Source organism: Pseudophryne corroboree, chromosome 8, assembly GCF_028390025.1.
Source record: "Pseudophryne corroboree isolate aPseCor3 chromosome 8, aPseCor3.hap2, whole genome shotgun sequence".
NCBI lineage: Eukaryota > Metazoa > Chordata > Amphibia > Anura > Myobatrachidae > Pseudophryne > Pseudophryne corroboree.
Window position 1 is genome coordinate 336,566,639 of NC_086451.1, and position 24,319 is coordinate 336,590,957.

A 24,319-nucleotide genomic window follows, 5' to 3' on the forward strand; every position below is an offset into this window, starting at 1 on the left:
CCAATGTTTCAGAATGTAAAGAACTACATAGTATTCTAAATATTGGGAGGTAAGAGACCTTATTCACTTAAAAACACATTTCCTAATTAGATAATTACATCTCTTTTTTTTGTTTATTATTTTTATTGCTGAGGTTTGGTCTGCGCTATCTTCATTCAAGTGGAATCTAAGATATACAGTAAATGTAAAAACATACTATTTTCTTTCAATGCTGCACAAATGGTTGTCTGCAGATGGTTCAGCTTCAAACATAAATGGCTGGAACTTGAAGTAAGCAGAAGAAAAAGTGTTATACATATTGGGGGTCATTCCGAGTTGTTCGCTCGCAAGCTGCTTTTAGCAGCTTTGCACACGCTAAGCCGCCGCCTACTGGGAGTGAATCTTAGCTTATCAATATTGCGAACGAAAGATTAGCAGAATTGCGAATAGACAGTTCTTAGCAGTTTCTGAGTAGCTCCAGACTTACTCGGCATCTGCGATCAGTTCAGTCAGTGTCGTTCCTGGTTTGACGTCACAAACACACCCAGCGTTCGCCCAGACACTCCTCCGTTTCTCCAGCCACTCCCGCGTTTTTCCCAGAAACTGCAGCGTTTTTTCACACACACCCATAAAACGGCCAGTTTCCGCCCAGAAACACCCACTTCCTGTCAATCACATTACGATCACCAGAACGAAGAAAAAACCTCGTAATGCCGTGAGTAAAATACCTAACTGCATAGCAAATTTACTTGGCGCAGTCGCACTGCGGACATTGCGCATGCGCATTAGCGACTAATCGCTCCTTTGCGAGAAAAAAATAACGAGCAAACAACTCGGAATGACCCCCATTGGACGTGTTTTCTTTGCTGCAGAGAGGACTGATAGAGCAGGTCCAATCTGGAAAGTAAGAAGAGAATAACATCCACAACTAATGACATGTTTTTTTATTTTGTCAGTTCATTTAGTAGACAGCACAAACAAATGATAACATACCCCACTAGAAATGGAATTTGTCACAGTAAATTCAAGGTACAGTACTGTATACTTTCATGACTTCAGAAGGCAAAGCCCTAATGGCCAAATCTTCTATGAGTTCCAAGATCACATTTGCAAACACTAGGAGACTAGAGCTATCAAACCAGGTAAAAACAGACACCAACCTGCCAAACAAAACTTAGAGCACACAGTGTGGTGCAGAACATCTTAGTGATCTGGACACCCTCTCAACTCTTGATCTCATCCACACTAGCAGCAGGGCCTCCATGCATGACCCAAGTCACATCTCCCACTGCACAGTTCAGTGAGGAAGATGAAATGAAGCATCTTTCTATATTAAAAACGGTCTATTCAGAAACAATAAAGGTAATGCCTCTAGAAAAGACCTGTAGATGATCGCTAAGACAGTACAAGAGAACTGTAGAAGGGGATGAGCACCTGCAACTGCAGACACACAGCAGAGCAATCAGGGTTCACCAATGGATCCCGACAGCCAGAAGAATGCCGACACATCCTAGAGATAAGTACAGGGTTAGGCACCAGGGGGAGGGCTAGGGTTATGCCTTGGGTCTGGGTGATGTTAGAATTGGGCTGCATGGGGTGAGGTGTTGTTAGAGCTAGGCTTCATTAGGGGGTGGTTAGAATTAGGGTAAAAATACTTGTGGGATGTGTCAGGCATATGCAATCGGGAGCCCTCTGTCGGTATTTCATATCCAACACCTCATAAACACTGCACAAGAATAAGATTTCAATAATAGTGAACAAGAAGCACATCCTCTATACCAAATGTATCAGTCTGATTAAGTATTACTAATATTACCAGAACTTCATACTAAAATCAAACTACTACTACTTTATCCCTTCAAGAAATCATGATGAACGTCTCCATATACATTCCTTTCTGTGTGATCACAATATTTCCTGCAAGACATTTCTGAACACTGACATATATATTCCATTGGGTGCACAGTCCCGAAGACCACTGCACATTATTTATTCAAGAGAATCAGCCAGGACTTTAACATACTGTACATTAGTGGGACTGTTAAATGCAAATGCTATACAGCAGAGCTTTGCTATGACTGCCACCCAGAGGAACAAATCCACCTGTCAGCATGTATATAAAAAAAAAACACTTAAATAATATCCTAGTATAGTAATATCAAATTGTTTGGTAATTACTAACCTGCTTTTATTCAACCTAACAAGCCCCATAACATCAGCAACTGACAACCACCTCCATAAAGACAACATTGCTGTTAAAATTAAATATTAGCTTTGGAGGTCCAAACTTAGTTGACTTAGTTGAAGTCTATCCTTAATTAAACAAAGTAGATATTTTGACAAATGTAATTTCTACCATGCAAATTAGAATACGTTTTATTGTATTGTGGCAATCAACCACCAGAGGGCAATATGATACCTACTTACTTATAAAAGCTTGATCAATATCAAAGTACTAGCACAAATCACACGCTGAGGCCACAAAACAAACAATTCTTACCTTTTTGAATTACATCTTGAACCATCAATCTAGTGAGTCCAAACTTTCTAACTCTAAGTTATAGTACCTTTAAAGAAAAGCTGTAAATCCTAGAAAAGAATATTAGATGACAAGGATAAAACTTGCTGAGACATCACAGTATTGTACCACTGCTTAGTAGAGATGAGCGGGTCCGATTCTCTGCAAACCGGACCCACCCGAACATACTGGATCCGAGTCCGGACTCGGTTCCCAAAACGAGGCAAAACATCATCAATCCCAGCATCGGATTCTCGGCCTCTCAGGTTTGGATTGTATATAAGTTCCTTCTGGCAGTGATCTGCGCAATTTGCTTCACTCCGGGTGTGCTGTACTCTGCTGTGTGGCTGAGCTGTGTCTGTCCAGGGGCTGTGCTGTCTGTCCAGTGGCTGTGCTGTGTACATCCTTACACTCCAGTGGCTGACCCTGTGCTCAGTTCTGTGCTGTGTCCATCCTCTCCTGTGCTTCTGACGCACCTGCTCGGTGTCCATCTGCTCCAGTGCTGCCAATGCTCATGTCCAGTGTCCATCCGCTTCAGTGTTGCAGACGCACCTGCATAGTGACCATTCGCTCCAGTGTTGCAGACGTACCTGTCCATTGTCCATCCGCTCCAGTGCTGTAGAACATACCTGTCTGGTGTCCATCTGCTAAAGTGTTGCTGATGCAATTGTCCAGTGTCCATCTGATCCAGTGCTGCCAATGCACCTGTCCGATGTCTATCCGTCCCAGTGCTGTCGACTCACCTGTCGTGTGTCCATCTGCTCCAGTGCTGCCGACACACCTGTCCAGTGTCCATCTGCTCCAGTGCTGCCGACTCACCTGTCCAGTGCCCATCTGCTCCAGTGCTGCCGACTCACCTGTCCGGTGTCTATCCATCCCAGTTCTGCCGACTCACCTGTCATGTGTCCATCTGCTCCAGTGCTGCCGACACACCTGTCCAGTGTCCATCTGCTCCAGTGCTGCCGACACACCTGTCCAGTGTCCATCTGCTCCAGTGCTGCTGACTCACCTGTCCTATGTCCATCCAGTGTATCGCTCCAGTGCTACCAATGCACCTGTCCAGTGTCCATCTGTTCCAGTACTGCTGACGCACCTGTCCGGTGTCCAATGCTCCAGTGCTGATGACGCACCTGTACAGTGTCCATCTGGCCAATGTTAAAAAAAAAGTTTAACATTTTAAAAAGTTAAAAATTTTTTTTTTTTGTGCTGTACCCCTTTGTGTATCCATAACACAAGTACTGTGATGCCTAAGGCCGTACCCCAGTGTCTACTGTATTCACAACACAAGTACTGTGATGCCTCAAGCCATACCTCATTGTGTATCCATAACACAAGTACTGTGATGCCTCAGGCAATACCCCAATGTGTATCCATAATGCAAGTACTGTGACGCCTCAGACAGTACCCCAGCTGTCGGGATACTGACAGCCGGCATCCCGTTAGCCGGGATTACATATGTATTCCACTCTGCTATATTGGCCAGAGCCGGATTAAGGGGGGGCCCCGGGGGATACGTACCCCGGGCCCCCCTTTCCAAAAGGGCCCCCTGCCACACCGCAGATCAGATCTCTCTTCCGATCCGATCTGCGGTGCTGTGCTCCCCGGCTCCCGTCCTCAATGCAGCAGCTGCGCACAGACAGGACAGCTGAGCTGAGCGACGGCTCAGCTCATACGTGCACGCAGGGGGGGTTTCAGAGTACCTGGAAACCCCCCCAGACCACCGATCTATCGCACAACTTACCGATACATTTTTTTTTTTTTATGGAGATGGAGGAGCTCCGCAGGGTGTGTGTAGAACGCGGCAGCTGTCTCCACATATTTTTTGAGCGCTGGAGGCTGCCTGAATGACCAGTAGAGGGAGCTCCTCTCAGGAAGCTCCCTTGGGGAGAGCTGGTTAGGCTGTACGGATGTGAGGCTCCACGGAGTGGCACGGACTGCAGAAGCCAAAAGGTTTGTGTCTCTTTCGGGGGAGCCAGGCTGGGAGAGTGATGTGTGGGTGACTTTGATGTTGGCTGGGTCAGTACTCAGTAATCCCATCTGCAGGAGTGTGTCTGACTCTGACTCGCATTCCTGGGTATATGTGGGGGGGGGCTTTTATAAATAATGGGTGCTTATTTACTATTTTCTTGCTTTACATGGCTGTTTTATTTTATTGTGAAAAAGGTGTGTGTGTGACAGTGTTAATGTGCTATGTACTGTAACTGTGAGTGAGACGTGTGTGTGTGTGTGTGTGTGTGTGTGTGTGTGTGTGTGACATGCATGTGTGCTATATACTGTAACTGTGGTGTGTGTGTGTTTGACATACATGTGTGCTATATACTGTAACTGTGGTGTGTGTGTCATACATGTGTGCTATATACTGTAACTGCGTTGTGTGTGTGTGTGTGTGTCATACATGTGTGCTATATACTGTAACTGCGTTGTGTGTGTGTGTGTGTGTGTGTGTGTCATACATGTGTGCTATATACTGTAACTGCGTTGTGTGTGTGTGTCATACATGTGTGCTATATACTGTAACTGTGGTGTGTGTGTGTGTGTGTGTGTGTGTGTGTCATACATTTGTGCCATATATTGCTGTGTGTGTTTATAACATACATGTGTGCTAAATATACAGCTGTATGCGTGTGTGTCAGACATACATGTGTGTCATATCTATATAGCTGTATTTTATATATATATATATATATATATATATATAGCATTTGTCCATGCACTAGGAAGCCCAGCTCAGGATAAACCAGCACACTGTTTGAACGAATGAATATCTTTCTGTGTTTTAATAAAGTGCAAAATTATGCAAACAAGCAGCACAGGTAGTTTAGCAGCAAGGTAACATATGCAATGAAATACTCAACATCCCAACAGTTGTTTCGTCTGCCTTCATCAGGGGAATAATAAATTCAGCATATTTGTAAAGTCACTGCTCATCCTGCAGTGTAAAGTGCCAAGTGCCCAAACGTTGCAGTGTAAATGCAGCCTATTTAAACCCAGTGTCCATCGGAGTCATCGACTTGACACGTTGACTCCGACAGGATTAAATGAAGATTTCTCTTTTACCCCATTCTTGTGATAATGCTCACTATTTTTGTTTTTGCTTTTTTATATTTTTTCATTTTTATTTTTTGTTTTTGGTCTGAGTTTGGTACGCGTGGGTCTTGACCTCTGGATTGCGTCTAGATCCATCATCTGACAGGGATGTATTATTAATATATTTTTTACTATTGATATATAGTGTTTTTGCTGCGCATCCCATATTGGTGAATTGTTATCTATGTGACATATTCACCCACATTATATAACGTAGGATTAATAATATAAGCTGTATACAGTTAGATGTGGGCACATGATTCACCAATTGTGTTGTGGCAGCTATAAATATGTTATGAATTAGAATAACTATCCCCATGTACTACCTCATGCCCGGTCTCAGGGTGATGGGCTGGTTGTCACAGGTTGCCGTTGACAACCAGCCTAACTGGATATTGGCACCGCCCCTTGGACGTCATGTGACGTGCCGATGGAGCGGTTTCATCCAAGGTAGGACTCGGCGGGCTTGTTCCTTCCGGGGGGAATGGATGTGTGACACTTCTCTGCATCTTGAATGCGGAGAGGTGAGGGCACGCCAGGCCTCTGACGTCACTACCGGAGCGCGGTACATGACGGCGCGTCCGGATGACGTCGGACTGATCCGCACGTGGGGCCAGAGACAGCAGGTGTACATGAGGTAATTTGGACACTGGGTTTAAATAGGCTGCATTTACACTGCAACGTTTGGGCACTTGGCACTTTACACTGCAGGATGAGCAGTGACTTTACAAATATGCTGAATTTATTATTCCCCTGATGAAGGCAGACGAAACAGCTGTTGGGATGTTGAGTATTTCATTGCATATGTTACCTTGCTGCTAAACTACCTGTGCTGCTTGTTTGCATAATTTTGCACTTTATTAAAACACAGAAAGATATTCATTAATTCAAACAGTGTGCTGGTTTATCCTGAGCTGGGCTTCCTAGTGCATGGACAAATGCTATACTATTTATCTGACCGGGCACCTATCTATTAACTTGGAGGTGTGTTGCGACTCCATTTGTGGAATTTTATATATATATATATATATATATATATATATATACTGTATATAAAAAAATCAATGATGGCACTCCTCTGTCTGTGAATCATCCATCGATTAACACCCTTCTTCAGGATACACACACACATTATATATATATATATATATATATATATATATAATTTTTTTTAATTATTATTTTGGAAAACCCCCTGCAAATATCCTGCGTTTGCCCCTGGCTCAGCTGTCCAATAATGTATCAATGAAACAGCCTGCGTGCCCAGCCAATGACTGAGCGGCAGGCTGCTTCATTCATACTTTATTGGACAGCTGAGCCGTCGCTCAGCTCAGCTGTCCTGTCTGTGCGCCCGCTGCTGCAGAGGGGACAGGAGTGCAGGGCAGGAGGTCCGCCGTGTGCTGCTTGGGGAGGCAAATATATATATATATATATATATATATATTCTGCCTTCTCTATTAGGGGCCCCACTCTCTTAAGTGTACCGGGCCCCCCATGGTCTTAATCCGGCTCTGATATTGGCTGTGTTGTATCCAGACTCACAAGTGGCTGTGCTCTAAAGTGACTGTGTATAGGGGGCGAGCTGCTGAATGCTGCGCTATACTCTGCTGTATTGGCTGTGCTGTGTTCACAAGTGGCTGTGCTCTAAAGTGACTGTGTGTAGGGGGCATACTGCACGCTGCTCTGCTGTATTGGCTGTGCTGAAACTCTGGACTCAGATGTGGCCATGCTGCATATAAAATTAATGTGTATAGGGGGCACGTGCTGCTCTATGCTGCACTGTACTCTTCTGTATTTGCTGTGCTGAGACTCCATACTCACAAGTGGCTATGCTGTATATAAAGTGACTGTGTATAGGGGGCATGCTGCTGTATACTGTGCTGTAATCTGCTTTAAATTGTACTGTTTGGTGCGGTTTACCTTAGTGCGCTTTGTTAACGTGCATCTATAAGCCCTGTGATCCATGCAGTTTGAACCAAGCTGCAAGTTAAAAAACAGAAAAAAATAAACAAAAAATGTTGTTATTTTCTATTGTTTGTACTGTTTGGTGCACTTTGTCCTTGTATGCTTCGTTCACGTGAATCTTGCCCTGTGACGCCACGCAGTTTGAACCAAGCTGTAAGTTCAAAAACAGAAAAAAAAAAATAAAAATAAAAAAAAAATATATATATATATATATATAGATTTATTGTTTGTAATGTTTGGTGCGCTTTACCCTAGTGCCCTTTGTTCTAAGCCATGTGAGTCCACGCAGATTGAACCAAGCTGCGAGTTCAAATAAGATTTTTTTTTATATAGAGCTATTATTGTACTATCCTCTGCACTGTACCCCAGTATGTTCTGGCAATGTTTCACAGATGTGCTATAAACTGCCATGTGTTTGTGCAACTGCTCTGCTGCTTTCACACGGCACAAATAAGCCGGTATAAACCCCGGTATATTGCCGGGTCGACATGGGTCGCTGTGCGGTGTGCAAGGGCCCATGGCGAATTCCCGGGTCGCCTGACCTGGTAATTCAACCCGGGAATAAAGCAGTGTTATTCTCGGGTTGAATACTGGGTCAGGGGCAGTGTGAACGGGTTGCCGGGTTGATGCGACCCGCGATCCATTCACTACATAGGGAGAGGCGGCGCAGAGATGAGCTCATCTCCCAGCGCCAGCTCCGCCCATGATGCCGGCTCCGCCCTCCGCCACTCTGGCAACCCGACACGGCATATTGTTAGGTCAGGGAGCCAGTTGTTAGGGTCAAATGCCGTGTTCCACCCGCTAAGGACCCGTTTCCAATTACCTTATGGGACCCGCCATTTCCAATGTGAAATGGGTATTAGTAACCTGCCAGCTCTCTGCAGCTTTTGGCCAATGGCCCTCATTCCGAGTTGATCGCTAGCTGCCGTTGTTCGCAGCACGGCGATCAGGCTTAAAATCGGCGCTTCTGCGCACTGCACACGCGCGTCGTACTTTCACAAAAGCCGGTGTAGTTTTAAATCAGCTCTAGCGACGCTTTTCAGTGGCACTGCTGATCGTTGAGTAATTGACAGGAAGTGGGTGTTTCTTGGTGGTAACTGACTGTTTTCGGGGAGTGTGTGTAAAAACGCAGGCGTGCCAAATAAAGACGCAGGAGTGGCTGGGGAAACGGGGGAGTGGCTGGCCGAACACAGGGCGTGTTTGTGATGTCAAAACAGGAACTAAATAGTCTGAAGTGATCAAGGTAGGAGTAGGTCTGCAGCTACTCAGAAACTGCTTGAAAAAATTTAGTCGCCGTTTTGCAATCCTTTCGTTCGCACTTTTAACCTAAGATACACTCCCAGAGGGCGGTGGCTTAGTGTTTGCACTGCTGCTAAAAGCAGCTAGCGAGCGAACAACTCGGAATGAGGGCCAGTATTGGTGAAAATAATATTGTGAGATGTGAGGTGGTCAAAATTGACTGGACATAAATGTTATTGAGGTTAATAACACTCTAGGAACAAAAAAGGCTTAAATGATGTGCTTTTACCTTTTTTGTAATTTAAAAAAAAAATCCAAATCCAAACCCAGTCACTGCAGTTTCACACACCAAATCCAAAATCAAATGATGAATCAAGCCAAATCCAAATCCAGAAAAATGGTCCGGCGCACTGTCTTCTCTGATAGTAACATTGGATCAGGACAGCTGGGTAACTGGCAGAGTTCAATAGGAAGCTACATTTAAAAGGAACTAGTAGGCCCTTAGTGGCAATCATATTTATTTACTCAATGTACTATAACCATTCTGCAGATGCTAGGATGGATCCTAATACTGCGAATTTACACAGCGGCCGATTATCGAATGACTACGCATGTGTATGCACCGCAATGTGCAGGCGTGTCGCCAAACAGCGACAGGATGGTGCGATAATTTCGATTGCTAGGCGTTCGCAAGGTGATTGACAGGAAGAGGACGTTTGTGGGTGGTAACTGGCCGTTTTCAGAGAGTGTTGGGAAAAACGCAGGCATTCCCTAGCATTTTCAGGGCGGGTGTGTGATGTCAGCTCCGGCCCCAATCAGCCTGTTTGTATCGCACTGTAGGAGTAAGTCTTGGGCTACGCACAGATTACACAGAATGGAAAAATCTTTAGATGGTGAGTGAGTTGCAAACGGATTTGCAGATGTCCGCTGTCTGGCGTAATTTTTGCACGGTGTACGCATGCATTCGCACCATTGCGCGGGGCGGGTTTTCACTCTCCCTGGGCGGCGGCTATCTGATCGCAAACCTCTGCAGATTTGCAGCACAGCGATCAGGTCTGAATTAGGCCTACTGTCGGACCCACCTGAAGGACTAGATCACGATGAATTTATATTTTCTTACAATGTGCCTAGTCTGCCTAATATTCAATTAACAGAAACAGAAATTCGGCGCTAGGGCTAATCAAAGCTATGTATATATTTTTTCAGCCAATGCTTATATAATACACCAATCCTACAGCACTGTTAAAAAGGGAATACTCAACCCTTAAAATAGCACAACACCAACAAACATATAAACAGCGCTAGATTGAAAGTGTATATAGTTTTTTTAATAAATGATTAAAAATATATAAATATAAAATATAAACAGTGTTTACCGGTACCGGAACTATTGCACATACAACTCTATAATCAATTCCAGCTTATTTATAATTAATTATTAATCATGCACAGATGGTAAATTGGTCCCATTAGTACGGACTTCATGCAATTAGAATCAGCTGAAATGGTAACTTCTTTTCAGTGCACTGAAGTAAATTGGTTACTTGTCCAATTTCAAGGTTTTTTGAACAGTGTTAATTTGTAGTGAAAATTTGGACAGGAACTGTGATCAGAAGATGTTTAAAATAATGAAGCGCATCGGTATTTCATATCACCTTTTGAAAGTATTACCCGACTCCCAGCAATGGGTGTTTTTAGGGAACTCCCGGCTCCTGGTGCCTTCAGCACATTAATGGTGCCATATCCGGAGAATCCAATCGGGACTTCGTAAGGGTGAATTTACCAGGTAGTAAGTGTCAGTACCGGACACCGTGCAGGACGTCTATGCAGGACGGATTTGTGGCGTAATTTTTGCACGGTGTACACATGCATTCGCACCATTGCGCGGGGCGGGTTTTCACTCTCCCTGGGCGGCGGCTATCTGATCGCAAACCTCTGCAGATTTGCAGCACAGCGATCAGGTCTGAATTAGGCCTACTGTCGGACCCACCTGAAGGACTAGATCACCATGAATTTATATTTTCTTACAATGTGCCTAGTCTGCCTAATATGCAATTAATATGTTTCTGCCATTATGTATGGGGAGAGGGACGAGCCAAGCAATCATTTCATTGGAAATTGTTTTTTGTTTGTTTTTTTCATAAAGGGAATGTGAAATTAACATTATCTATCTGGTGTTTCATCATTATGCTGTAAATTGAGGTATTTTGTTTTGTTGTTTCCTTCTGCATATATTGTGGCCCCTTGTATTCTTAACCCATGTCTAGTATTATACCAAAACAAACAACTGAAAAGTTCCCTGTGCTGAATATGAAGATTGGTGAACTCATTCCATTGTTTTTTATGTGATTTTCAACCAGAATACTGAATTTGAAGGCCTAATTTCAATATGAGACAATTAATGTAATAAACCTCATATAGTCTGAGGATTGTCCGTAAACTTAAACCATAACATCTTAACACTTAACTATAATAAATAAAGACATGGAGACTTGAATTTGGCAGAAAATGTTAGCTATTTATTTAAATGAACCATTAACTGATGAATAATTAAACTAAAGTATGGTGGCCAGAAAGAACGGCTAAAACAACCCTATCCCATGAACAAAAAACCTATCTTATAAAAAACTGACGTAAACCTTCCAACAAACAATAGGTATCCGCTCAACCTCCATCTTGACTACCCACCCGTGAAGGTGATGAGGCTGCCCCCATGAAGGTGGTCCAGCAGATGTAATACCAGTCAACGAAGGAGAGCGCACCTAAAAAACCAACCACCAAATGACCTCCAATCAACTCCTTTAATACAACAAAAGTTAACTTGCCGTTCTTTCCCGCCACAACAAAAACCGTGACAACCCAGACCACGGAAATAGCCAACGCACACAACACAATAAAACAAACACAACCAGTAGGGAGGGAGGGTGGGACGACTACAGCAGAAGAGGCTGACCCAGCCCCTTTACCAGGCTTAAAAACCCTTTCCACCTACCCCCAACGTTCACTCCTATTGGCTAACAATAAACTCCCATAATGCCTTACCGTCCTGCCCCCAGACTAGCTGAGGTTTAACCCACTCCTCTCCTATTCTGTCAATTTGTTCTCCTTTTAAAACTATCTCCATTTGACACAAGTAGGAAATTAAATATGAAAGTATTCCCATAACTTTTCCATCACTGAATCCCTTGCACATGCAAATGAGGGAGACCATAATGTAATGAGGACTTGTGCACTGCAACCAGATACAGTATGGGATTCCCATTAGAGGCACTTTTTGTTTCAAATAAAGAATATATCCACAGTGTCTATCCCTGTAAATATGTGCCCAGTGTGTCTATCCTTGTAAACGTGTGCCCAGTGTGTCTATCCTTGTAAATGTGTGCCCAGTGTGTCTATCCCTGTAAATATGTGCCCAGTGTGTCTATCCTTGTAAACGTGTGCCCAGTGTGTCTATCCTTGTAAACGTGTGCCCAGTGTGTCTATCCCTGTAAATGTGTGCCCAGTGTGTCCATCCCAGTGTGTCTATCCCTGTATATGTGTGCCCAGTGTGTCTATCCCTGTATATGTGTGCCCAGTGTGTCTATCCCTGTAAATGTGTGTCTATCCCTGTATATGTGTGCCTAGCGTGTCTATCCCTGTAAATGTGTGCCCAGTGTGTCTATCCCTGTATATGTGTGCCCAGTGTGTCTATCCCTGTAAATGTGTGTCTATCCCTGTATATGTGTGCCTAGCGTGTCTATCCCTGTAAATGTGTGCCCAGTGTGTCCATCCCAGTGTGTCTATCCCTGTATATGTGTGCCCAGTGTGTCTATCCCTGTATATGTGTGCCCAGTGTGTCTATCCCTGTAAATGTGTGTCTATCCCTGTATATGTGTGCCTAGCGTGTCTATCCCTGTAAATGTGTGCCCAGTGTGTCTATCCCTGTATATGTGTGCCCAGTGTGTCTATCCCTGTAAATGTGTGTCTATCCCTGTATATGTGTGCCTAGCGTGTCTATCCCTGTAAATGTGTGCCCAGTGTGTCTAACCCTGTAAATGTGTACCCAGTGTGTCCATCCCTGTAAATGTGTGCCCAGTGTGTCCATCCCTGTAAATGTGTACCCAGTGTGTCTATCCCTGTAAATGTGTGTCTATCCCTGTATATGTGTGCCTAGCGTGTCTATCCCTGTAAATGTGTGCCCAGTGTGTCTATCCCTGTAAATGTGTACCCAGTGTGTCCATCCCTGTAAATGTGTGCCCAGTGTGTCCATCCCTGTAAATGTGCCCAGTGTGTCTACCTCTGTAAATGTGTGCCCAGTGTGTCTATCCCTGTAAATGTGTACCCAGTGTGTCCATCCCTGTAAATGTGTGCCCAGTGTCTCCATCCCTGTAAATGTGTGCCCAGTGTGTCCATCCCTGTAAATGTGTGCCCAGTGTGTCCATCCCTGTAAATGTGTGCCCAGTGTGTCTACCTCTGTAAATGTGTGCCCAGTGTGTCCATCCCTGTAAATGTGTGCCCAGTGTGTCCATCCCTGTAAATGTGTTCCCAGTGTGTCCATCCCTGTAAATGTGTGCCCAGTGTGTCCATCCCTGTAAATGTGTGCCCAGTGTGTCCATCCCTGTAAATGTGTGCCCAGTGTGTCCATCCCTGTAAATGTGTGCCCAGTGTGTCTATCCCTGTAAATGTGTGCCCAGTGTGTCTATCCCTGTAAATAAGTGCCCAGTGTGTCTATCCCTGTAAATGTGTGCCCAGTGTGTCCATCCCTGTAAATGTGTGCCCAGTGTGTCCATCCCTGCAAATGTGTGCCCAGTGTGTCTATCTCTGTAAATGTGTGCCCAGTGTGTCCATCCCTGTAAATGTGTGCCCAGTGTGTCTACCTCTGTAAATGTGTGCCCAGTGTGTCCATCCCTGTAAATGTGTGCCCAGTGTGTCCATCCCTGTAAATGTGTGCCCAGTGTGTCCATCCCTGTAAATGTGTGCCCAGTGTGTCCATCCCTGTAAATGTGTGCCCAGTGTGTCTATCCCTGTAAATGTGTGCCCAGTGTGTCTATTCCCTGTAAATGTGTGCCCAGTGTGTCCATCCCTGTAAATGTGTGCCCAGTGTGTCCATCCCTGTAAATGTGTGCCCAGTGTGTCCATCCCTGTAAATGTGTGCCCAGTGTGTCTATCCCTGTAAATGTGTGCCCAGTGTGTCCATCCCTGCAAATGTGTGCCCAGTGTGTCTATCCCTGTAAATGTGTGCCCAGTGTGTCCATCCCTGTAAATGTGTGCCCAGTGTGTCCATCCCTGTAAATGTGTGCCCAGTGTGTCTATCCCTGTAAATGTGTGCCCAGTGTGTCCATCCCTGCAAATGTGTGCCCAGTGTGTCTATCCCTGTAAATGTGTGCCCAGTGTGTCTATTCCTGTAAATGTGTGCCCAGTGTGTCTATCCCTGTAAATGAGTGCCCAATGCCCACGACACCCATAGAGTGGGAATAGAACCTGTGGCGAGCACAGCGAGCCCGCAAGGGACTTCATTGCACTCTCCCCCTTGCCGGCATTCTGACGGCCAGGATCCCGGCGTCGGTATGCTGACCTCTGGGATCCTGACCACCTGTCACCCAATCTCAACCCATCCACAACTTGCTCTCAATCACCATGACTGAATCCAGGCAGATTAGGTTAAAAAAGTGTAAATGATTACACTAAATTTATATATAAAATAAGAATAAAAGGCTAGATGCTTCATCGTTTGGAAAGTGATAAAATGGAGAGTGATAATGTACCAGCCAATCAGCTCCTAACTTTCATTTTTCAAACACAGCCTGTGACATTGCAGATAGGAGCTGATTGGCTGGTACGTTTTCTCTCTCCATGTTATCACTCTCCAAGCGATGACGCATCTAGCCCAAAGTCTTATACTACTAAAATATCCTATTAGGATAATTTACTACAGAATTGATAAATCTCTAATTCTAAGTATTAAATATAATAAAATTGAAATGTAATATAAATGAATTATTGGCCAATTCTGCAACTATGCGATAGGTACATATGTAGCGGCACTCATTGTGGCTGCGTACTTATTGTGGCTGCGCCTAGTCGTGGTTGCAACTAGGTAGCCGCCATGCACATGTACGATGGTGTGCGTGTGCGTATATTCGCAGCCGCGATGCATGCCATTGCATGGACTTAGTCACGGCTAGTCGTTGCCGCGATGTATATGCACATGCATATGCATCGGGGCAACGATGAGCCTGGCTACATCTGTGGATCTGACCACTGTCAGGGACACATGCTCACAGCTGGTTTGGAGACTAACAATTGACACTCCTATAACATGCTCATAAGATGAATGATCTCTGTGTGTGCGCTAAGCTACCTTCCGGTCTACATTACATTGTTAACACATTTCTTAGACCATGTGTCTCCCATGAACCTCAATGAGAACTCCAACTGTGCATACGCAATCTGGATGCATGTGCAGTGTGCATACACGCAAGTGCAGAAGAAAAAAATGGTCCATTGCATCTAACATCGGCCCTTTTTTGTTTATCAATAACATTTAACCTTCATAACCAACAATTCCACCTATAACCCACTCATTAGTCACACCCATGCACCCTCACAGTTATACAGATAATGTTATCCGTTTCATCTTATATTGGGGAATGCGTAATAAAAAATGAGAGGCTGGGCACCAAAAGGGTCTCATGGAAGTGTATCAAATCCAGATCCAGATGTGATAACTGTGCAGAAAAACTCAACAGCAACTCTCCGCACAGTGACCTGATGTACACATGTACAAAAAAGGCAAATGGAATGAAACCTATAGATGTGCGGTCCAGTTTCCATGGAAATGCCAGAAAGATAATGTTTTGCTTTGTTTTGGTATCCGAGTTGATCGCTCGCTAGTTGCTTTTAGCAGCTGTGCAAACGCTAAGCCGCCGCCCTCTGGGAGTGTATCTTAGCTTAGCAGAAGTGCAAATGAAAGGATCGCAGCGCGGCTACAAAAAAAAGATTGTGTAGTTTCAGAGTAGCTCCAGACCTACTCCTTCCTTGCGATCACTTCAGACTATTTAGTTCCTGTTTTGACGTCACGAACACGCCCTGCTTTCGGCCAGCCACACCTGCGTTTACCCAGGCACACCTGCGTTTGTATCTGTCACGCCTGCGTTTTTACACACACTCCCCGAAAACGGTCAGTTACCTCCCAGAAACACCCACTTCCTGTCAATCACTCTGCGGCCAGCAGTGCGATTGAAAAGCATCGCTAGACCTTGTGTGAAACTGCATCGGCTGTTGTGAAAGTACGTTGCGCATGCGGATTGCACCACATGCGCAGAAGTGCCAATTTTTAGCCTGATCGCTGCGCAGCGAACAACGGCAGCTAGCGATCAACTCGGAATGACCCCCCATGGTGAAAAGACACGAGCATGGAAACAAAAAAAAACCTGTCCTTTTCCAAGAGACTCACTGGTGATGAAGGTGCATCAACTCAGCACACCAGAGTGAAACAATATTATTATGACATCTGGTCAGGCCTAAAAGAATTGCCCAAAATGATTGACACCTCTACCATGACTCAATCTGATACAGTAACCATCAATAGAATGGTGGAGGATTATTTTAATGATCATGTACAATTTAGCATGTCAGACTGTCACTTTAAATATTGGGAGGAACAAAGGCAATTTGGAGCCCCTTTTACAAGCTAGCTTTGCTTTACTTAAGCTGCCCACTCTTCAGCGTGTACTCTTGTGTCTATCACAGCCAGGAATTTTGTGAGTGATTGGCGTAGGAAGCTACTTCCTAAAGTGGAAAAGCTAATGTTCATTTAAATTAACTACAAATTCCATGGGGTAGATCTTTCCCACCAATAACAGATGGAGCCGCGCTCATCTGAGGCGGCTCCATTTCAGATGTGCACTCCCGGCGTGACTAGGTGATTCATCTGCCTAGTCACGCCGGGAGTGAACAGAGACGCTCTCCCATTCATAGAATAGGAGAGCGTCTCCATCTGGGCGCATGCACGAACGGAGATGCTCTCCCATTCTGGTGAATGGGGCACGTCTCCGTCATGAGTGCGCATGCCCAGCCGGGGACGGAGACGCCCGAGTCCTAGGCGCGCCTAGGCGGGCGTGCCTTGGCACAGACGGAGCCACGACTAGCGTGGCTCCATCTGTACATCAAAGTATGAGGGGTGTGCAATAAGTTTCTGGATGCACAAAAGTATTCTATTTGCAAACAAAGTCAACATTGCATTTTTTTAAAGTATCCACCAGGGAAGTCTATGGAAATTTGCAAGTTCTCAAGCCACTTGGTAAAGCAGCTGGACCAGTCCAAAGAAGGTATGTCATCTACATGCTGGATGAAGGTATCCACTGCAGCTTCTGGTGACTCAAAATTAATCCCATACATCTTACGCTTGATTTGTGGGAACACAAAGTAGCAGGGGTCCAGGTCTAAACTGTATGGCAAGTGACCAAGCTCATAGGCCAGATAATCCACCACTTTTCTGAATTTATGGGCAGGTGCATTGTCATGATGGAGAAGGGCACCTGTAAATGGAAGGGCACCACTCGCCTGTAAATAGCTTCCAGAACTTGCAGCAAGCATTGGTTGCCACACCAGTCCCCAGTGATGGTGTGCTGCTGCATGAGTGGTATGGTAGCTACATGACCAGTCTTGGCAAAAAAAAACAGGCATCAACTGCTTGGCCACGCTTTAGTCACATCGAAACTTCTGTGGAGCGCACCTCCAACTGGAGACCACTAGGCCAACTATTGTTTGGTCTCGGGGTCAAAACTGTAGATCCAGGATTCATCAACACTGATGATTTCCCAGAGATTGTGCAACTGCCATCAAACCTGGCCAGCATGTTGTGGCACCAAGTCACCTGAGCCTCCTTCTGCAAGCAGACACATTGCTAAGGCCAAACTTTTTGTGGAATATCAAGCAGATTGATAACAATGAGATTCCTATCTCCTTTTCTAACTGGGCCACGGTCACGATGGCGTCCACTTCAACTGTGGCAATATTGTCCTCAATGATGGCGGAACAGGTCAGCTGCAGTGCTCCTCATCTTCCAGGGACAGTTTCCTGTGCCAAAATTCTGAAACCACTCAAACACAGAGATTCAGGACAGTACTTACTTCCCAAAAGCAGCTTGCAGTCAGACAAGACTCTCTTCTTTTGTAGACCACTCTTGTAGTCGTAGATAATGGCTCTCCAATGGCCTCTGTTGAGCTCCTAAACAAATTTGTGAAGAAAGTGAACATGCTGACTTCTTTGGTGTGCAGTGCTGCTTCTATACGGTACTGTGCCTTGACATTTCACAAGAACTTTAGTCAGAGATTACAGTTAACAACCAGACAGTCCGATTGTCTCTACTCTACCTATGCACTGCACATCCGGAAACTTATTGCACACCCCTTGTACAGTTACTTTGATGTATTTCAGTGTGGATGAGACAATATTGTGTGGCGATGATGATATTAACACTGATGAGGGTGAGGATGAGAATGACATCTTCCAACTGTAGAGATAACACTGTTAGCTGCCTTAAGCCCATTGGTAGCTTGTTTTGTGAGGGCCAAACAAACCAATCACTTCAGCCAGAAAAGTGTCAGTCCCTGTCACTGAAGTGCTTGGTTTAATAAACTGTGTATGTTTATTAATATACAACACTAGCTTAATATCCATGCTTTGCTACAGAATTTCAAGTATAATCACGAAGAGATGAAAAGCGCTGGTATTTAAGTAAATTTAATACTGCTTTTAAAATAAGCTGACTTGTGGTAGGATGTTTTTGAGAACTGGTAGCATCAAAGTGCCCCTCCATGAAACCGCCCGAGAACACACCAAAACAATAAACTGATTTAATTGTACAGTAATCTGTAGTCTCTGTGTTTTATTTTCTGGAAAACGGGATATACTGACTTACAACAGTACCTGCTCCGCCTGCTGCTGCCACTCTGTGGGGGTAATTCAGATCTGATCGCTGCTGTGTGTTTTCGCACAGCGGGCGATCAGGTCATAACAGCGCATGCACCGCAATGCGCACGCATGTCAGACGACAACAACAATAACGGGGATCACCGGTCAGCAACGGGATAGTGCAAAAAATCCGTTCACATGGGCGTTCGCAAGGTGATTGACAGGAGGAAGCCATTAGTGGGTGGTAACTGACTGTTTACTGGAGTGTTCTGGAAAACACAGGCGTGCCCAAGCGTTTTCAGGGAGGGTGCCTGACGTCACCTCCGGCCCGATCAGCATAATTCAATCTTACTGGAAGAGTAAGTCCTGGGCTGCACAGAGACTGCACAAACAGAATTTTAGCAGCTTGGCATACACATAGCATTGCACACTTGCACGGCGAAAATACACTCCCCCTGTAGGCACAAATATCTGAACACATGACAGCAAAAAATACAGCCCAGAGATCAGATCTGAGTGACCTCCTGTGGCAGGCCACACCTCTGGGCAGGCCTTCCCCGGATTGATGCTGTCAAAAGGCTGGCACTGAGGAGAATAATCCACCTCCTTTTCTGCCCCGTTCCACCTCTGATGCTGCCCTTCTCAGTGCTGTAAATGCTGGGATGACAGTCCAAGCGCTGCCCGCTGTATTTTAAATATGTAAGGTTTGCAGGGATAGGCTGACTATATTCCAATGGGCCCTAGGTCTCCTTTCTTAGCTTCTTGCTGTCCTTAGGGCTCCTCCTTTGAGGTAAAAAGGTAAAATTCTTGCAAACTCCTAAGGTCACTGGGAGAGCTGTCGGTACCCTTTATACAGCAGATAAGCAGTTGCTGACTATTAAGCTTTCCTTTAATGCATTTAAGAGTCAAAATATCTATCTCTCCTTTCCTCCTATTGCTCTCTGAGAGGAAACAGGTTAACTTCTGATAATTGAGACACTATCCTCTCCTGAATGGAAATAGGTTGGTTAAGTACTTATATCTGAAATATGTATATATAAAAGGCAAGTACCACTGACTCATCACAAAATCACCTGAACCATAAGGCTGGACTTCCTTGCCAGTGGCAGTTGCAGAGCAGTCCATTATTCAAATAGGGGAGCCTCACCCAACGATGTTTGAAAGTGTTGAGGGGTGGCAGTTGATGTGGCACCCCTATATGTATAATGGACTGCTCTGCAACTGCCACTGTAAGTCCAGGAACAGATCATTGTGTCCTCCACCCTCTGCGACTTGGTATCGCTGCAACCATGCATTCTTTATATCCCCGGCTGGGTGGGCTGTCTTATCTCTCCTCTGATAGGGGGGAATTTCCAGTAATCATCTTACCCCATAATTGTATAATACTGTTTTTAATTTTATTGGGGGGCGGGGGGAGGGGGGATTGTCAACAGTCTCTTTTGCATACACAAAAAAAATTATTGGTTATTGCTGTAATATATTACTTATTTGTAAAATATTTTACCCAGAAATAATGTACCTAATTAAAAAGAAAAATGAAAGAGTTATGGAGCATATTTAGTATAATTCAGTAATATGCACAAGAAAATGTATTCCCAACTGTCAACAGAAATGCTTGCAAGCATGTAGATCATGGATGAGCAGAAAATATCTCTGCTTGTGGACTACATTAAGGAGAAAAATAATGGTATTATCCCTCATACTCAGACTGTCTAGTGTACCTCATAAATGTGATCCAGGGGTGTGTTACCCAATTAGGGGGAAGAGGGGGTAATATGGACAGCAGGTCAGACTCTTAACATATGTTACTGTAAGATTTAATTAACCAATCAATTCTTTACCTGCCTTCCACTACATACTCCACCTCCATTTCCCTGTACTGCCCTCGGACATCTCATCTACTTCTTCTTTAATGAGACCAAAACCAAACCACAATGATGAATTAGAACCAAAACCAAAATGCGGGGATCCGCGCACATCTCTAGAATAAACACCAATCCATCACGTCAACAAATGGGTTTGGTTTTCCACCAGGGGTGAATCTCTCACGGTTAACCCCTTCCAGTCAAAGTGATATCATATGGGCTCCAGTTGGTCCAAGGGCCTAATTCAGACGTCATCACAGCAGCAACATTTTTCTCTAATTGGCAAAACAAAGGGGGTCATTCCGAGTTGATCGCACACTGCCGATTTACGCTGCGCTGCAATCAGGTCTCTACTGTGCATGCGTATGCACCACAATGCGCATGCGCGTCGTACGGGTACAATACGGATCGTTGCTGAGCTATGGATTTAATGAAGAATCCATTCACACAGCCGATCGCAAGAAGATTGACAGAAAGAGGGCGTTTATGGTTGTTAACTGACTGTTTTCTGGGAGTGGTAGGGAAAATGCAGGCGTGTCCGGGCGTTTGGAGGGCGGGTGTGTGACGTCCATTCTGGCACCAAAAAGACTGACGTGATCGCAAGGGCTGAGTAAGTTCAGATCTACTCTGAAACTGCACAAAATGTTTTTGCAGTGCTCGGCTGCACAGGCATTCGCACACTTGCAAAACGAAAATACACTCCCCAGTGGGTGGCGACTATGCGTTTGCATGGCTGCTAAAAACAACTAGCGTGCGATCAACTCGGAATGACCCCCCTATGTGCAATGCAGATGGGGCAGATATAACATGTACAAAGAGAGTTAGATTTGGGTGGGATGTGTTCAAACGGAAATCTAAATTGCAATGTAAAAATAAAGCAGCCAGTATTTACCCTCAACATAAACAAAATAATCCACCCAAATCTAAAATCTTTCTGCACATGTTATATCTGCCTCACCTGCAGTGCACATGGTTTTGCCCATTAGAGAACGATTTTGCTGCTGTAATCAGGTCTGAATTAGGCCCCAAGTTTCCTATGGAATTGCAAAGGAGGTAGTTGGAGGCGCTAGCTGGCAGGGAGAAACATCCTGTTCAGAGGCTAAACCTTGCACATCTGTGGATTATTACAAAGGTGAGGCTTAGCTTGCAGGATCAGCTTTGGGTAACACAATGCAGGGACTTCGGGATCTATGTACTAAGTCTTGGTAAGAGGTGAAGTTGAACGGAGATAAAGTACCAGCCAATCAGCTCCTAACTGCTATGTTACATTCTGTGGGTCTGATTCAGCCTGTGACAATATCTGAGGTGTGATCACATATTCCAGTGTCCCGCCGTAGTGTGCACGTGCAGGACCCGCACTTCGCGTGCGTGGGGTGGGGAGATGCGATCTCCTCTACCAATGCGAACGCCTGATTGACAGACAGAGGTGTTAGCGGTGTGGTACGGGGTGGTGATGCAGCGTTGCGGGGGCATCAATGCAACGTTACGCAGGCATGTTTTCAGAAATGAGGGCCAGTTCGGGACAGCCATATGACATCAGAGGAGCTTCCACAAATCAGCAACGCAATCGCAATTACATTGGGATCACATCGCTGCCGGCTATTTTCATGCTGGGCGGCCTTGCCCTGTGCTGGGCGGCCCCCAGCAAGCGATCACTGCCAAAATGGCAAAACTGCAACTGAAGCTGAATAAGTTCCAGTATTTGAAAAATTTATGGTTAAGATCTGGTTAGTTGGTACTATATCTGAGTCCACTTTATCTTTCTCCAAGGCTTAGGGGCTAATTCAGACTGCATCGCTGCAGCAGCAGCAATCAAAGTCTGAATCACTTTGTGGAGTGCGTTTGTGCCCCGGGAGCCTAGTGAGATGCTAACGGCATCTCACTGGTGCGATCGCCTCTGCCTGATTGACAGGCAGAAGTGGTCGTGGGGCAGGAGGGGGCGTGCCAACAGTGTTAGAATGCCATTGGCGGGGCGCGGTCCGGACAATGGAGGCATGTCCTGACCATTACGGGGGTGGACCACGGCAGCTGTGTGATGTCACTCAGCCGCTGCGACCCGGGATGCAGCGAGTAGCAGCCTGCCAGCGTGCAGGAGCTGCACTGGCAGGGAGCTACTCGCCAGGTACAAAAGCATCGCCACCGTGCAATGCTTTCGTACCTGTGTGGGGGAAAGGATAGGGCCTGACATGTGTGGTGGATTAGCCCTGTGCTGGGCGTCCCCCTGCATGTCAGAGTAACAGATCGTAGATGTGATAAATTTACCACATCTACGATCAGATCTGAATGACCCCCTTAATACATAGACAAAGCAACCTATCTCTATTTAAGAAAATTCCTGTTATATTGGAGCATTAATTAACATTTTAATATACCTATTACCTCAAAAGAGGATATAACAGTTTATACTTATTGTCAGTCATTTGGTTATCAATTGTGCCATAAAAAGATTGGGGTTGAAGGAAAAGGACTAGAAAAGTACAATGTCAGTTTAACTACAATGCGCGAGATGAGATCTACTGTATATATATCAGGGGTACTTCTAGAGAGAGGGTAGGCCCATGTGCAGACTCCATCTGGGCCCCCTCCTCTCTAGCCGTCAGCGCTGTAGACTCTGTGCACTACAATCACTAGGGGAACCTAGCGCTGTCCCAGAGTCTACAGTGCATGCGCAGATCTCCAGGTAAAATGGTGCAGCAGCTATTTTCTCTGAGATTTCCTTACTGCGCATGTGCAAATCTCCAGAAAAATGGCCGCTGTGCCATTTACCGGAGATTTGCTTAGCGCTGCTGCCGCCGGCGGGGGACTCCGGAGTGGTGAGTATTTAAAACTTGGGTGCAGGGGGCATGTGTACACCGCACACACTGCACCCATTGTAAATACACCAGTGATATATATACTGTATATACAGTAAAGTAGTGTTCAGCGGGTTCGGATCTCTGAGATCCGAACCCCCCCGAACTTTGAGATCTGAGCCTGGATCCGAGTCAGGCTCGGTTATTCGCGCCTGACTCGGATTCAAAAACGAGGCAAAAGGTCATCATCCCGCTGTCGGACCTGGCGTGTTTTGGATACTTTATATAGTCCCGGTGATCGCCACCATTATCACTCCGGACTTTGAGTGATAATGGTGCCGATCACATGGTGACGAACGTGTTCCTTCTGTGCTGTATTCTGTGCTATATTCTGTGCCGTATTCTGTGCTGTAATTGGATAGCCAGGTTAGGGAAGGGGGCAGGAGAGAGCAGAGGGGTTGTAGCAGGAATGTTGAGTTAACCTGGGGTGCTGCTTGTGTAGGTGTGCTGTGACTGTCATTGTGTTAGGGCTCTGCATAGTAGACAGTGCACTGCATATAGCCTACTGTGACTGTGTATAGGACCACGTGTTGTTCTCTGTCTATGAGGGTCTGTGTACTGCTGTATTATTATTATTATTACATTTTATTTATAAGGCGCCACATGTGTTTCGCAGCGCCGTACAAAGGACAGTACAGGGAGACAAAACATAGCATTATAGTAAATAAATAACAGAAATAGAGTACAGGTAACAGAGCACCACAAGTTCTCAAGACATAATACAGCTAAGATGTAAGTATTGATGGAGTGATCATCGTACTACTAGAGGCTGGTGGCCATAGATGGAGATGAGCCTTTACTAGCAGGATAAAGATGGTCATTGAGTAGGGGAGAGCTGTGAGTGAAATGTGTCGAGACGAGGGCTTAGATAACAAGAGGAAAGAGGGCCCTGATCTGAAGAGCTAACAATCTAGTGG

The 24,319-nt window shown here is 45.2% G+C and overlaps 1 long non-coding RNA gene across 1 annotated transcript in view; it reads left to right on the forward strand.

Annotated features, from left to right (window-relative positions):
• The first annotated feature begins 4,359 nt into the window (after positions 1–4,359).
• The window catches only part of LOC134947771 (uncharacterized), a 68,760-nt gene continuing 48,800 nt past the window's right edge, over positions 4,360–24,319 (forward strand). The window contains exon 1 of the long non-coding RNA XR_010182764.1: positions 4,360–4,447. This is a non-coding gene — a long non-coding RNA (uncharacterized LOC134947771). The remainder of the gene's footprint in view (positions 4,448–24,319) is intronic.